Genomic DNA, 7744 nt, shown 5'->3' with positions numbered 1-7744 from the left:
TTGTAAGACGAACGCTATTGTTGCATGGTAGATATGAATGATGTCTGTGATGTTGTATGATTATCTTGGTTGACACGTCGAATCCAAGTCTGATTTCGCCACTCTTACATAAAACAGAATTGAAACTATAAACAAAGTAATCCCAATTTTGACCCAGAGCTTAAGCCCTGGCTATTCTCTCAAGGATTCAATAGGTCTAGAATTAAATAAACAATGTTCAAGAAAATTTGTAAGATTTTTCCTTGTAAAGGAAGTTGTTGATATCTTGGTGCCCCTGGACTCTGATCTGGTGGTCATTTATTGAGGTCAAGGTGTGCTTTAAACTACATGTAAGCACCATGGATGCCCTTTTTTCCTGCAGGGGCATAGGAAAAAAAGCTCCTTAAAAGATTTATTTGTTTATATGTCTTAGCAAGACAATCAGTTGATTATTATTTTGAGTTACACAACAATGTGCCGATGGTGTGAATCTGGTATGTTCAGATCGAGCTGGGTTGCATAATGGTAAGACGAAACTCACAATTTTCATTTTTAATGCAGGTAACTTTAAATCGAAAAATTACCATGTTAAGAACGCTTAAAAATCATCAAAATACAAAATCGTAATATTTTTTCCCAGGGGGAGACCCCCGGACCCCACAAAAACCAAAATCTCGCGCCTACGGCAAATTCAACAAAATGCATCGTAAAACTCATCTCAGCCATTCTAAATAGTAAAACTTTTTCCCGGGGGAGACCCCTTGACCCCCTCAAACACCAAAATCTTGTGCCTACGACGCTCGTAAATTCAACAAAATACATCGTAAAACTCATCTCATCCATTCTAAATCGTAAATTTTTCCCGGGGAAAACCCTCGGACCCCCAAACACGAAAATCTCGCACCTAAGGCGCTCGCACATTCAACAAAATGCATCGTAAAATTCATCTCTGCCATTCTAAATAATAAAATTATTTGCCGGGGAGACCCCCCGGCCCCAAATTAATTTCCTGACGCCACTGTCTATAGATATATGTGTACAAGATTATATGTAAATGATATACATGTATGAAAAAAGCATATCGAGTATCTCCTGTGGGTGCGGAGCGCGGGGGGGGGGGGGGGGGGGGGGGGGGGGGTTATGAAATATTGAGGACCTTTGCCCCCCATTACGTTTCATCTTCCTACAACATTGTCCTGTCAGAATCACTGATCCTGAAGTTTTAACTATGTTTTGATTAATACTAGTTATGTGATAAATAGAATCTTACACTCATGGCTACATCATTTGAAATTTATTAAACTTAAATTTATAAAATTTGAAATACCACGAGCCTTTAAGGATATTTTGACATTTTATTTCCAAAATAACAACAGTTTTCTGGATTTTTTTAAAATATCATACAGTATCTAGGTAAAAGGAGACCTAGTTATAACACTCACTATACAGTAGTGAATGTCAAATTTGTTACAGCCTCATCAGCTTGAGAAATGTTTTCAAATTTTTTCTAAATATTTTTTTTTTTTTAAATTGATAAATTGAAAGCCATTTCGGTTAAGTTATAGACTTTTAATTATGGTTTGCTTGCTGTTAACATTTTTTTCACCTGTGATGAATAACACTTGGAAACGGTAACTATTTTAAATACTAGTACCTATATATATATAGGTAATCTTCATCAATATAAAAATTAAATATGATTAATAAAACAAAAGACTGAAGCATGAAAGATGTACCAAGTAATTTATTTCTGCGTATGTATAAAAGCTACAAATATATCCTTTAATGTGATGATTTATTTAACGATTTTCATATTCTTCAGCATTATCAAGGATTTAAAATAATTTAATTACCTGGTACCATATGTGTTTCAATTCGGATGTAGAATAGGGTTCTCTTTTTTATTAGTTTAACGTCCTATTAACGGCCATGCAGGGTCATTTAAGGACGTGCCAGGTTTGATGGTGGAGGCAAGCCGGAGAACCCAGAGAAAAATCACAGACCAGCTGTCAGTACCTGGCAAATTCTCCACATAGGATTCGAACTTGTGACCCAGAGGTGGACGGCTTGTGGTAATATGTCTGGACAATTTTACCACTCGGTCACCGTGGTCCCACGAATAGAGTTCTCATAAAAGGTCTCAAATGTTATATATATATGATAATTAGAAAGATTGGCACCTAATATAACCCATTACCCTAATTGCCCAACGTGAAATTCCAAGTAGCATTATACATTTTCAAGGCATTTCTTGATTAAAGCATTATATTTTTAAATATCTTATGTAAGTATGATCAGATGCATGTATACCACCAAGGGTTTAAAATGACAACTGACTTACTTGTAAAAGGGTACGTGGGTTTTAAATTGAAAATTTTGTAATCTTTAAATGTTCACATGAACAGTTTTCATTGGCATTGGATAAAGGGAGGTAATTGGCTTATTATTTTTTAAGGTATATTTTCTAGCAAAATGCTCAATATCACTAAAAGAATTGCGAAAACAGAGAAATGTATGTTTAGTTTTGGATTGAGTATTCGGTCAGCTAATATTGTCTATATTTTGACATTTTTTTTTATCTACATGAGTAAAAACAGTTTCTTATTGATAAAATGGGGGTAGCAGAGACTTTTACATGATTATTCGTGATGTAAAAGTACATGATATTTTTCAAATCCTTGATGCCGTGTCACTATGAAATGATATAATCCATATTAAATGAATTCTGGTTATTTAACTTGATTATGGCAGTAGTTTGATTTTTTTTTCTCTCTGTAAAAAACTGTTTAACATTTCTTGTTCTCTAAAATGTATTTATTTGTAAGAGACTGAGTGCCAGCCAGGCGATAATGTCTATTATTACCAATTTTTTACTTATTTTTCGATAAAATGGGGGTAGCTAGCAAAGACTTTTGCATGATTATTCATGAAAATGCACATTCCAGGCAGCAATAGCAATTATGATGAACTCCTTGCTTAATTGTATGTCATAGGGACAATTATAAAATGCCACATTCAAGTTTTAAATCTCCCTTTTTTACGAAAATAGCACAGTAATAGCCTAATCCTTCTCCATACGCCAGGGGTTACTATAACCGACATAATATCTACCCCTGCACTATTTCATAATTAACTGATCGCCAGCTGTCAATCAAACTGCATTGTTTGTTTCTTGGGGTAGAGGCGTGGCTATTTTACACCTGGCAATCGGTCAATGAAACTGCAGACAACAGAAGACACAGGTAACTAGATCATTTAACATACATCAAAGGAATTTTATAATGTGGTTCACTGTACATATGTGTTGGTTTGAAGTTGGGTGTCACTTTCTCTGTAATCTTGAAAGGAAGTCTATACAGGACTCAGTTTTGAGGTCACCTGAGATGAAGTCTTCAGTGACCTAATCTAATTTTGCCGTGACCTTTCAATGCCAAATGTCAATCAAAATTGAACCTGGGGTCTCATGTTTTCCCCTCGGGAGGGGTCAAGTTTACTATAGTTTTCATAGGGAAAACACATTTTTGAACATTATTTGGTCATTTGTAATAGAAAATGAGTCAAATGTTTTCAGAATTATCAGTATGATATCGCCATTGAATCCTATTAATAAATTTTCCATGACTGACCCCCAGGGGCCTGAGTAGTGGGTCCAAAAGGGGTTTCTTTTAATTCATAAATACTTTTTAAAGATTTGAACCAATTTTGCAATGTTCTTTCTGTATCAGCACTCAGGTAACCATCAAGGCCTCTTGGGTCTCTTGTTTTCTTCTGAACTGCATCCAATTTTACTATTAGATATTAGTCCATGGGTGGATATTACGTCAGTGATAGTAATCCCTGAAGTATTGAGGATGTAGCCAAAAATGATTTATGCAAGCCTGCGATTGGTCAGTTTGTTTCTTCTGAAGTGGCTCCAATGTTACTATGGGATAGTCCAAGAGTGGATATTACGTCGGCGATAGTAACCCATGGAGTATTAAGGATGTAGCTTAAAAGGATTTTTTCATTTTTTAATTGCATTCCTTTATTGGTGTTTTTATAGACAATCAATCATATTGTATCTTTCAGGTTAACTGCCAGTAATATATTATACAATGAACTACCAAGGTTGTTTAAATAAATAACCTTGACCTTTATTCATCTGAAGGGTCAGGAAGATCTATTGTCATGATGCATCGTCCGTCATCGTGCGCCGTCCGCAGTCTGCAGTGCGAAACTTTTTCATTCAAACGAAAGGCCCAGGGTACTGATATTTGGCCTGTAGCACGCTAGGATGAAGGGCTACCAAGTTTGTTCAAATGAATGACCTTGACCTTCATTCAAGGTCACAGTGGTCAAAAAGGCTAAAATCTTAAAACGAATTCTTATCAAGAACCAAATGACCATGGTTACTCATATTGGGTTTGCGGCATGCTGGGATGAAGGGCTGCCAAGTGTGTTCAAATAAATGACCTTGACCTTCATTCAAGGTCACAGGGGTCAAATAGGCTAAAAGATTTTAAACAACTTCTTGTGTATAACTAAGAGGCCTAGAGACCTGATATTGGGTCAGTGGCATGCTAGAATGAATGGCTACCAAATTTGTTCAAATAGATGACCTTTACTTTCAATCAAGGTCACATGGGTCAAATAGGCTTAAATCTTTAAACGACTTCATGTGAATAAGTAAGTAACCTAGAGACGTGATATTGGGCCTGTGACATGCAGAGATGAATGGCTACCAACTTTGTTCACATTATGGACAATGACCTTCATTTAAGGTCACAGGGGTCAAATAGGGTAAAATCTTTAAACGACCTCTTGTGAATAACTAAGAGGCCTAGGATCTGATATTGGGTCTGTGGCATGCTAGAATGAATGGCTACCAAGATTGTTCAAATGAAGGACCTTGACCTTCACTCAAGGTCACAGGGTCAAAAAGGCTAAAATCTTTAAACGACTTCTTCTCAAGAACCAAAAGGCCCAGGGTAATCATATTGGGTCTGCGGCATGCTTGGATGAAGGGCTATCAAGTTTGTTCAAATAAATTATCTTGACCTTCATTCAGGTCAAATAGGCTTAAATCTTTTAACGACTTCGTGTGAATAACTTAAAGGCCTATAGAGACTTGATATTGAGCCTGTGACTGGATATTGGATTTGCAGCATGATGGGGATCAAGGGACCTTCATTCATGGTCTTATTCATTAAATATATCAGGACCTGGACTTCTAATAAAATAGTTTTTTTTGTATTGCCTTAACTGTGTGTCATAACTTTATTCTTTGAGGTGTTGTATTGTACCAATAGTAGGATGACCGTTTAGGCCCATCGGCCTCTTGTTCATAACCTAATGGAATTGGTCCCGTTAAAGAGTAACAACAAGAGTTATCTTCCCTTTCTCTTCTCTTCATTTCATCCGCGACACTCCTTCAGGTGTCGCCCAACCAGTATAAATTAAATAGTTTGCCAGCAATGATATACAGCATAAGATCACTGGAAATGTTAAAAAATAAACGAATAGTTTGTTTAAAAATACACACTAGTGACATACCGGTTGTTCATATATTAAGCGGCCTCAGAGATGAAGGCCTGTCAAGCTTTTAAAACATTCTACTACAGGTTAATATCTTATTTCCTTGGATGAGGCGTAATACCGTTAACAATTCAGGGGTCATCCAAGGTAGATCTCAATTATTTTTAATAAGACTTGGTACTGAGCAAGGCAATGTATATGAAAGATACACACACGATTAGCATCATCGTTATCCATTTTCAATATCTGTCGAAAGTAGAAAGAAAATAGTATACATTATGACGATAACTTCTGCGTTTATGTTTGATTTATTTTTGTCTATGTTATACATATAACCAACTGAAGATCCATCAGTGATATTCAGTATGCAGCGTGTTACAATCAAGAATAACAGAAATGGGAAACCAGCAGCTAAATTCAAAACACAATTTAATTATATATACAATATTATACCGAGATGGTTTACAATATCTAAAGTAATTGGTGGTGGTACAAGAGTAATACGATGATTTAAAGTGTTACTTATCTGTATGCGAATGTCCTGGTATAATCCTTGATCCTTCCAGGTTTCGAATAAACAATGATCACAAATCCACAAGGAAAATAAATGTCCACAGATGATTTGTAAAGTTCCAGGCAATATGAATAAATCCACACAAAGTGTTGTAATAATCCACAAATAAAGTCACAATAGCTCTCCCAATAGAATCTAATATGGCGATGCACAATTCTTGATATGTCTAATTACAGGTCTCATTACAGTTCTGATTAGCCTTGGACAGATGGAGTATATATAGCTAAACCCTAATTCAAGAATATTGGAGAGCTTTCTACTTCTAGAAATATCTAACTAAAAACAGTAAACAAATAAACACACAAAAATTTCTGGAAATAGACCATTCTAGATCCCTACTTATAATTAACATGTTTACAAACATGTATGTTTACACATGATAATATTCTAGAAAGTTCTATAACCTAAAATAATTATATTAACTGGGATGTATTGATAATATAGCTATAGATATTATCTCCCTTTATCTAATAACTACATGTATTTAGTGTCATACATAACAAGCGTTAACTCCGTAATGACCAATCATGATCACTTTTATCACATAATTGGCCCGTTCAGTTATGTCATAAATATCTCTAGAAGTTATAATTGATATATGACGTCTCACGATTATCTTTGTAGACGGAAACGTTCCATCTTATCATGTTTTTATATATCAATTAAAATTATTGCATATAAATTTAGGCTCATGGCATATCAAAACTATTGAACTCGTTTAATACATTCATTTACCACGAATGTAAGGTTTTTTTATCACATAATTTTTAGCAATGAACAATTCATAATTTTATCAAAATAAGCCTATAATTTGATATACCGCGAGCCTTTAACGAGTTTGATAAATCTTATATCACATTGCCACTCATGTAAGATCCTGTGTAAATTGACTGATGCATCATTATCTTTAACACATATCTATATATTAGACTTACCTGTTGTTTGAAATATAAGAAACTATTTCCTGACACCCGAAGTATAGTGTTTACGTCTGATTGATTTCCCTTACATTATTTAATCACAACCATTACTGTATAAATTGTTTGACATGTAGGCAGTGCACTTTTTACCTTGGTATCCATTCATCGTGTCACACACAAAACACCCATCCAAATAAATATTAAAAGCCTGATTGTTTGTGTACCACAATGACGTACCAATTTAATTGGATTATATTTATTAAACGTTGTAAACAAAACATAAGCAGCTAAATGAACTCTTTGATGATTATAGACAAGCAATACGGTTTTAAATAGGACACGGCACGGGCCACCTATTTCTACATACAAAATGGCGAGCTATCAGTACATGTGATTATGGTGTAGCTGATGCAATGACTGATTTTGGTAATCGTTTGTATAATACAAGATACCACAAATAATTATTAAAATCAATTGTAATTTAAAGGTCATATTATTGTTGCTTTGAAACAAACAATGAACCTAGTTTAGATAGTGTAGCACTTAATAAATAAAATATCAGGTGACTGGATGTAATGTTCTTTTGTGAATTAGGGCAATCTTTATATTTATCACTTTTTACTAACGGAGTGAGCCGACTAGTTAGGGTGTTCGGCATTCTACCTCTCGTATTCTACATATGATATTAATATACCTTTTTATAACACAGCCTTGCAAATTGTCGGAACCTGACAAATTTTCAGACTAAATTACAAGA

This window comes from Argopecten irradians, chromosome 2 (genome assembly GCF_041381155.1).
Source record: "Argopecten irradians isolate NY chromosome 2, Ai_NY, whole genome shotgun sequence".
Lineage (NCBI taxonomy): Eukaryota > Metazoa > Mollusca > Bivalvia > Pectinida > Pectinidae > Argopecten > Argopecten irradians.
This window is presented reverse-complemented; position numbering follows the sequence as displayed.